The following is an 8,862-nucleotide window of genomic DNA, read 5'->3' as shown; positions in this document are numbered from 1 at the left end:
ATTTGCCAGGTATTTGGTTTAGAAATGTGGAATTTCCGTCTTGCGGCTCCCAATAATTTTTATTTTAAAAAAAAGTCTCATCAGGTGAAAAGGGTTGCTGACCCCTGCTCAAGGATGATGCCAGAGATAGGAAACTATAGCTGTAAGGAGACACCTGAGATACTGAGGCTATTTCCAGTGGAGCAGAGATGGCTGAGAGGGAACTATGAAGTGTTTTGGTAGCGTGAAGAGGGAGAGACTCTTAGCCTTTTGGCTAAGATCAAGTGTAGTATCTGTTCTTATCAGTACTTACTTGGTTGAGATCATTGCCTTTTGATCCTGGGTAGGCTTTGAGTGAAATGGCTATAACCAATCTTCGAGCTTCAGGCCTGGGAGTGCGCAACACCATTCGGGTGGTCGTGAAGGACAAGGAAGGAGATTCACCAGTCGATCGCACCTTCTTCATCAAGAGGATCCTCCTCGAGTGCTGCGGATTTCAAGCTACGGACGTCTTCTGCCTGCAGGATTTCCCCAGCAGTGGATACTTCGACGTGACGTTCCGGAACGTGGCGGGATGCATCAAGTTCCTGAAGGCGTTCAAGGAGAAAGGGGACCGGGCGGCACTGTCGATCCTCACAGCGGAACCGCTCTTCACGCTTCCGTCACAACGGGACCGGGTGATGACGATTCACCTCTACAACCCCCATGTTCCGGTGGTGGATGTACTCACCTTTCTCGCCAGCTACGTCGAGGTGGCTGGCAGCAGCACTGATGTCAAGGACCCCTTTGGGATTTGGACCAGCAAGTGGCAGGTCAAGGTGACCTTGAAGATCAATCCCAGTGGAGCCATCATCCACCCTCCCTCCAGCTTTGCTATCGGGGGAAGTCGAGGCTTCTTGGTCTACGCTGGGCAGCCAAGAGTTTGCCGCACCTGTGGCAAATCTGGTCATGTGGCAGCCAACTGCAGCACGGTTGTTTGCAAGAACTGCAAGGAGGAAGGCCATCAGACCAAGGACTGTAAGCAGACTAAGTGTTGCAACTTGTGCGGTGCGGCAGGCCATCTCTACAAAACCTGCCCCAAACGCTGCCTCAGTTATGCTCAAGCGGCAAGGTCCAAGGAAAGGTCCGGAGAAGGTTCAACGAAGGCGTCCGGTGTTCGAAAGGAGACGAGCAACCTTCTCCGCAGTGAGGAACTTCAACCTGAGAAGGAGAAGGAAGGGGAGGCAGCTGAAACCAACGACCAAGCACCTACCCTGCGCCCGGAAACCCCTCCTCCACAGACAGAATCAATGGAGGAGGAGGCAGCAGATGGACAAACAGGTCAGTGGCAAGTGGTCCAGAGGAAAACCACAAAGAAAAAACATCCAAAAGCAGAACAGGCCACCACCCAAACCAATGGCAAGAGGAGGCTACCTTCTGAAACAGACTACAGCAGCTCCTCTTCACTGGATCGGGGAATGCTGGAACGACAGCCCCTTCAAAAGAGGCGGCAGAACTCCAAGGAGATGGAAGATAAAGCCCCCCAGCCCCCGGGCACTGGAAGCTGTGATGGGCCCGGCGTGCCCCAACCCCAAAGCGCCACACGTAACGACGTGGCCAACGCATCTCAGCTCCGGGACACCGAGAGCAAAGTCATGTCTGGCACACCTCAGCTCCGGGAAGCCGGGAGCAGTGATGTTTTCGAGGAGGAACAGATGGAAGCAGCAGAGGACAACCCAATCTTTGCTGCCTACAAGACCCCCCACCGATGTCACCCCAGCAGAACAAACCCTGCATGAAAAACCAAGAGGGGTTTCTGAGCCCAACCAATGTGAAACTGCTTGCACACACGATGGGTATGCAGGAACATCCCGAAGGACTGGGACTAGCAAGGACAAATGGTATGGGAAGCAACAACTAACTTTATAAAAATGGCTGGAAGAATTGCTTCCATTAATGTGTGTAGCATTAAATCTACTACGCGATGTGTTTCAACCTTGGATTACCTCGCCAAGGTCAAACCGACCTACTGTTTCTGCAGGAGTGTGGAATACCACACCTCAGCACCTACAGGCAGTGGTTGCGATGGTGGGCCCACGGGCCATCGATCTGGTCGGGGGGTAATGATTGCTGTTCCTCTGGCCTGGGTATTCTGCTGCAGGGAGGTAACTTCGCCATCTCCAAAGTTAAGGAGGTGGTGGGCGGTCGCCTCCTCGTAGCAGACGTGATGTACAACAACACTCCACTCCGGTTGATCAACGTGTACGCCCCGGTACAACGCAGCGAGCGGCTGACCATCTTCCAGCAGCTCCCAATGCTGCTGGCGATGTCCAGGCCGGTCATCCTAGGTGGTAACTTCAACTGCATCATCGATGCGGCTGGACGATCCGGCAGTGACGACAGCAAACTGGACGCTACGTCCAGATTCCTAATAGAAACAGTTAAAGATGCCAAACTGCACGACACCTTCAGCAAACCTGCAGACGGAGCGCAGCGCAGATACACATGGTCAAGATCGGACGGGTCTGCCCGTTCCAGGATTGATTTCCTGTTTGTGTCCCGTGCTGTCACGGTCGGATCCACCGACGTCAAGCCGGTGTTCTTCTCTGACCACAGCCTCTTACTGGCCGACTGTCATTTACAGGACGACCAGCGGGTTGGCAGAGGGACATGGAAGCTCAATGCTACACTGCTGACCCCAGAGAACGTTGAGGAACTCAAAAGGGATTACAAAGGTTGGAGGACCGTGAAACCCCTCTTTGAGTCTCCAGTTCACTGGTGGGAAGTGATTAAGGAGAATATCAAGAGGTTCTTCATCCACAAAGGTGTTCAGAGGGCGAGAGAGAGACAGAGGGAAATGTCCTGACTCCAGAAAAGTATGCAAAATCTGCTCCGGTTGCAGTCAATGGGGGTCGAGGTCAAGGAGGACCTCCAAGAGGTAAAGAGACAGCAGGCCTCGCTCTTTGCCAAGGAGGCCTCCAAGATCATCTTCCGGTCCAGAGTCCGCTCCATCGAGCAGGATGAGACGTGCTCATGTTACTTCTTCCAAAAGGTACACAGAGAGAGCTCTGTTATCAGCATCCTGAAGGAAGAAGATGGCGCGGTAACGTCTTCGCAGTCCGACATACTAAGGATCAGCAAATCCTTTTATGCTGGGCTGTATGACGCGAAGCCCACAGACAGCAGAGCCTCCCAGTCCTTCCTGTCATCTATCACAGAGGTGTTAGATGACAGCATGAGGGAGAGACTGGACAAGCCGCTAACTCTGGACGAGCTGACAAAGGCTGTCGAGTCCTTCGAGACGAGTAAAACTCCCGGGAGCGATGGCTTACCGGTCGAGTTGTACTTGGCCCTGTGGGACTGGGTCGGCCCGGACCTGCTGGAAGTATACGAGAGTATGCTCCTGGCCGGCAGCATGTCAGAATCCATGAGGAAAGGCATCATCACCCTCATTTACAAGTGGAAGGGGGAGAGGGCAGAAATCAGAAATTGGTGGCCCATCTCACTGCTTAATGTTGTCTACAAGATTCTGTCCAAAATCGTTGCCAGTCGAGTCAAGTCTGCTCTGCAGTTGGTGATTCACCCTGATCAGACCTGCACTGTACCCGGCAGGAAGATCTCTGATAGTCTCGCGCTACTCAGGGATACGATCGCCTATGTACGGGACAGGAGGGTGGATACCTGCCTCATCAGCCTGGACCAGGAGAAGGTTTTTGACAGGATATCGCACACCTACATGATGGACGTGCTCTCCAAAATGGGGTTTGGGGAGGGAATCTGCAATTGGATCAAACTGCTCTACACAAACATCAGTAGCGCAGTCTTAATCAATGGGTGGGAATCGGAAAGTTTCCCGATCCAATCTGACGTCAGACAGGGCTGTCCTCTCTCCCCGGTCTTGTTTGTTTGCTGTATTGAACCCTTTACTGAGTCTATTAGGAAGGATGCGAGCATAAGAAGGGTGACAATCCCAGGCAGCGGAGGTACTCAGGTGAAAACCTCCCGGTACATGGATGACGTCGCCGTCTTCTGCTCGGATCCGCTGTCTGTGCGCAGACTGATGAGCATCTGCGACCAGTTCGAACTAGCCTCGGGAGCCAAAGTTAACCACGACAAGAGCGAGGCCACGTTCTTTGGGAACTGGGCTGACCGATTCTTTGTCCCCTTCACCGTCAGGTCAGACTACCTGAAGGTGCTGGGGATATGGTTCGGAAGGGCCTGGGCGTGCACCAAAACCTGGGAGGAGCGAGTAGCCAGGGTACAACAAAAGCTGAGCATGTGGGGGCAGCAATCTCTCCCCATTGTGGGTAAGAACCTGGTCATCAGGTGCGAGGCGCTCACATTGTTGCGGTACGTGGCGCAGGTCTGACCCATACCCCACTCCTGCGCTGTGGCGGTCACCTGAGCCATTTTCCGCTTCATCTGGGGATCCAAAATGGACCGGGTCCGGAGGGACACGATGTTCAAATCTCTGGATAAGGGCGGGAAAAATGTACCCAATGTGGTCCTCATCCTGATGACCACCTTCGTGTGCGGCTGCATCAAGCTGTGTGTAGACCTCCAGTACTCAAACTCCAAGTGTCACTACGTGCTGAGGTTCTATCTGTCCCCGGTGTTGCGAAGGATGAGCCTGGTCACTTTGCCGCGGAACGCTCCATGCAGTTGGACCGTGCCATACCACCTATCCTTCGTGGAGCAGTTTCTGCGGGAAAACACCTTTGACCACCGACCCATCAGGCAGTGGTCTGCACAGAATGTCCTCAAGGCCCTACGGGATAAGGAGACAGGGGATCCTGTCGGATTGTTCCCCGAGCAGACCGCCAAAGCCATTTGGCGGAATGCCTCATTAGCAGAACTTTCAAACGAGCACCAAGATGTAGCTTGGCTGGTGGTGAGAAGGGCCCTCCCCGTCTGATCCTTCCTGCACGCCCGAAGTCTCGCCCCCTCCGCTCAATGCCCCCGCGGTGGCTATGGTGGGGAAGAGACGGTTGCCCACCTCCTCCTGGAATGTGTCTTTGCAAAGCAGGTGTGGAAAGAGATGCAGTGGTTTTTGTCGAGGTTCATCCCAAGCAGCTCTGTAACACAGGAGTCTGGATAAGGGCGGGAAAAATGTACCCAATGTGGGTACAGCTCTACGGGCTGTTCCCAGGGATGCACACCGAGACAAACATCAACTGCTGCTGGAGGACTATCAATTCGGTTAAAGACGCTTTGGTCTGCCCGAAACTTGCTGGTCTTCCAGCGCAAAGAGTTGTCCACCACCGAATGTTGCAGACTGGCACATTCCAAGGTCCAGGACTATGTGCTGAGGGACGCACTAAAGCTTGGGGCAGCCGCAGCAAAGGCTCAATGGGGAAAGACCACAGTGTAAGGTCCCCCCACCAAGCTGAACTGAGGGGCTGGATCCATGGGAAACCCCTCGAACTGTATCGGGAAAATTTTGTGTGCTGTAAATGTAAAAATGTATATGGCATGACAATGAAATGGAAGGGTTGTGAGGCAACTCATGATTGTATGGAAGGAAACTGATCACCTTTGCACTGTTTGTATTTTTTGACTTGATGCTGTTTTAAACTGTTTGGGAATGTAATTTTTACAGATTTTTAAGAATAAAGTATATTTTGGAAAAAAAAAGAGGGAGAGACTGTTTTCTCTGGTCGGGGAGTGGGTGATGAAGGGTCATGCATTGTAAATTCTCACAAAGGGATGAGACAGTTTTCTAGAAGTTTCTTTACACACTGAGCTGTTGGAGTATGGAATGTTTTGCCACAAGGGAGGTTAAGGCAGAGACCATTCCCACTTTCAGGGGAAATTGGATAAATATTTGAAGCATGGAAAGATACAAGGCAATGAAGATAAATTAGTGGTACAGAAACAAGGGGAGTGGAATTAGTTTTGGATTGTTCTCGCAAAGAGTTGGCCCAGATAATGTGAGTTGAATTCAGTGCTGTAAACATCTATGGTTAAATTCCAGTAGTGCTTCTGTCCCCACTTGCGAGTCTTGCATATTGTCAAGCTGTGTCTAAGCATTCTGAATTTAGGTAAGTGGGGTATATACCAACAACGCATACTTTTATAATATAATATATTCCGAAGAAGGGTCACTGACCTGAAACGTTAACTCTGCTTCTCTTTCCACAGATGCTGCCAGACCTGCTGAGTGGTTCCAGAATTTCTTGTTTTTGTTTCAGATTTCCAGCATCCGCAGTATTTTGCTTTTATAACCCATACTTTTAGTTCATTTTGACGTGGGAATTACTAGAAAACAAATTGATGACTCACTCAAAAGCATGTTATGCTTAATGGTGTTAGTTTATTTGTACCCACGATTACAGATGGTTACAAAAATTATTACGGATTTAACAGGTTGAGAAAGAAGAAAAGAAAACAATTATTAAAAAAACACAGCTGCTTTGTTACTTTACTCCCAGCAAGTAAATGCTCAACAACCTTGAATGCTCAAATATGTCACCAACTAGCCTCACAATCACCTGAGGTGGCCAGTCCCATTCATTGCAGACTTTACTTCTGACCCTAAGTCGGGCTTCGGAAATTTGATCAGTTTCCTTCTACCGATGCTCGGTCAGGTTCTCTCCTACCCTTGACTGCAGTGCTCATCTCTCACCCCTACAGTAAAGCTCTCCAATGTGTTCAACATTTTATTCCCTTTTTCAGGGATGTGGTTAGTTTACTATATTGACAGGCCATACCATTGTATAAAACTTCTTTTTAAAAGCACAATGCCAAATTATATTCTGTACCCTTTGTTTAAACCATGATTTGAATCTGCCCAGAAAGCTCTCCATCTCTCTTTAACTTTCTCCAGTAATTTTCCATTAAGCGAAGCCTCTTATAGTTAACTTTCCAGGAAAAGAGGTTTGTATGTTGTTGGAACACTGAGCTTCACCTTATCGAGGTCAAGGTTCAGTCTTCATAAACTGGTGTCTCTCACTTGCTGGTATTTTCTCTGTTGCTTTCCTTGATAGTATTTGTTTTCATCTCTCAGCTTAGCAAGTTCAGCAAGTTTAATTTTAAAAGACCGACAAACCATCAACACTGTTTCCAGCTTCTCAAGGCAGGGTTGAATGTCAAGCTTAAAAATTATGTCAAAAGGCTTTTTGTCCTACAGAACTCTAGCCAAATGGATGTTCAGGAGTTTAGTTTCAACAACAATAACAACTTGTATTTATATGGCACCTTTAAAGTAGTAAAATGTCCCAAGGTTCTTTATAGGAGCATTATCAAACAAAATTTAACACTAAGCCACTTCAATAAGCCACTTCGGCAGATGGCCGAAAGCTTGGCCCAGCAGCTAGGTTTAAGGAATGTTCTAAATGAGGAAAGAATGGTAGAGAGGTTTAGGGAGCGAATTTCAGTGTTTAGGGCCTTGGCAACTGAAGGCATGGCCACCAATGGTGGAAGGATTAAAGTCGGGGATGCTGAAGAGGCTAGAATTGGAGGAATGCAGATACCTTGGAGGGTTGTAGGGCTGCAGCATATTACAGAGATAGGGGGCTAAATTTTCACAATAGAAGGGGGGGAAAATGGAAGTCAGGACTGCTTCTGGATCCCAAAACTGTGTCCGGGGGGAAGTAGATTAAAGTCATGATTTTCGCAGGGGCAACCTCTTAATTGGATTGGTGTCAGGTTTGATGGTCAATTAGATGCTGCCGGGCCTGGAATGGAGGTGGGCCAGATGAAGGGCGGGCCTGATTTAAATACCCACGGCAACCATTACCGTGGCTTGCATTTAAATCTGAAGGGAGGAAGCAGGAGACCTTCTGTGAGCTTTGGATAAAACTGAAGTGGTCAAAGATGGCATTGGAAAGCTGGAGGCCTGGTACCCAGAGCAAGGCAGCCCCCATCCACCAGTTCTCAGATAGAGACCGGGAGGTGATGCTTGAGGCTGTGAGGGAGAGGAAGGAGGTCACCTTTCTGGAGGGTGGCAGGAGGAGGCCTTCCTCCACCAAACTAAACAGACCTGGGTTGAGGTAGCTGCCAACGTCAGTGGTGGAAGCTTTAATACAAGAATCTGGATCCAGTGTTGTAAGAAGTTCAACAACTGATCTGGCAAGGTGAGTACCCCACACCTCAGGACAGATCTCAGGGCCTACACCCTCCAGCAGACACACAACCTGAGGAGCCTCAGGGCGCATGCTGCTCCTTAACATGGGAGGGGTGTGTGCACAATCCCTCAGAATGGCTCAGAGTTACAGTCCTGCTGAGGACCTGTCAGCACTGAGACGGGCAGCTTCAAATGGATACGGGCAGATGCCATTGGCCAGAGAGGACACCAGTGCCTTATTTTGCTTTCTTTTATCATTGCAGGAGAAATGGTCTCATAACGTGGAGGAAGGGGTGATGATGGGCAGTGGGGTTTCCTACTACCAAAGGATAATGCCAGTGGAGGAGAGAGCAATGGAGAGAGTCAGGATCACGTACATGGAGGGAGTTGGACCTAGCGAAAGGGGAACCCATGGTGCAGATGGTGATTACAGAGGGTGATGTGCTCAATAGGTGAGTACAGTGAATGCCACCCTGTTCAGTAACACGTTGAGCACTGAGTTGCATTGGGTAGCCTCAACACTGCAGTGGCTTCTGCTCTCCTAGGCTAGTTCTCATGATCTCTTCTTGTGCCTCCCACAGGTGCAGGCGTCCACCCAAGGATACCCTCTCCTTGTTGCACTGCGGTCCTGGAGGAACCTCCCAAAACCGAGGAAACACCATCATACCTGACAAGCTCACCGTTCACTAGCACAGTTATTCTCACCTGGGTAGGTCCTGGCGCACGTTTAGATCGGGAGGCACTGGGTGTGGAGCATGGCACAAGTATGGAGGAGGAGGTGCCAGAGGCAGAGGTAGCTGTGTACAGTTCCCCTCGGAGGAGGGGGGACAGATGCAGCC

General features: G+C 50.1%; 1 pseudogene; it reads left to right on the top strand.

Annotated features, from left to right (window-relative positions):
* Positions 1–233: 233 nt before the first annotated feature.
* Positions 234–357, top strand: LOC137378546 (U2 spliceosomal RNA; annotated as a pseudogene).
* The last annotated feature ends 8,505 nt before the right edge of the window (positions 358–8,862 follow it).

This window comes from Heterodontus francisci, chromosome 16, assembly GCF_036365525.1.
Source record: "Heterodontus francisci isolate sHetFra1 chromosome 16, sHetFra1.hap1, whole genome shotgun sequence".
Classification (NCBI taxonomy): domain Eukaryota; kingdom Metazoa; phylum Chordata; class Chondrichthyes; order Heterodontiformes; family Heterodontidae; genus Heterodontus; species Heterodontus francisci.
This window is presented reverse-complemented; position numbering and strand designations above follow the sequence as displayed.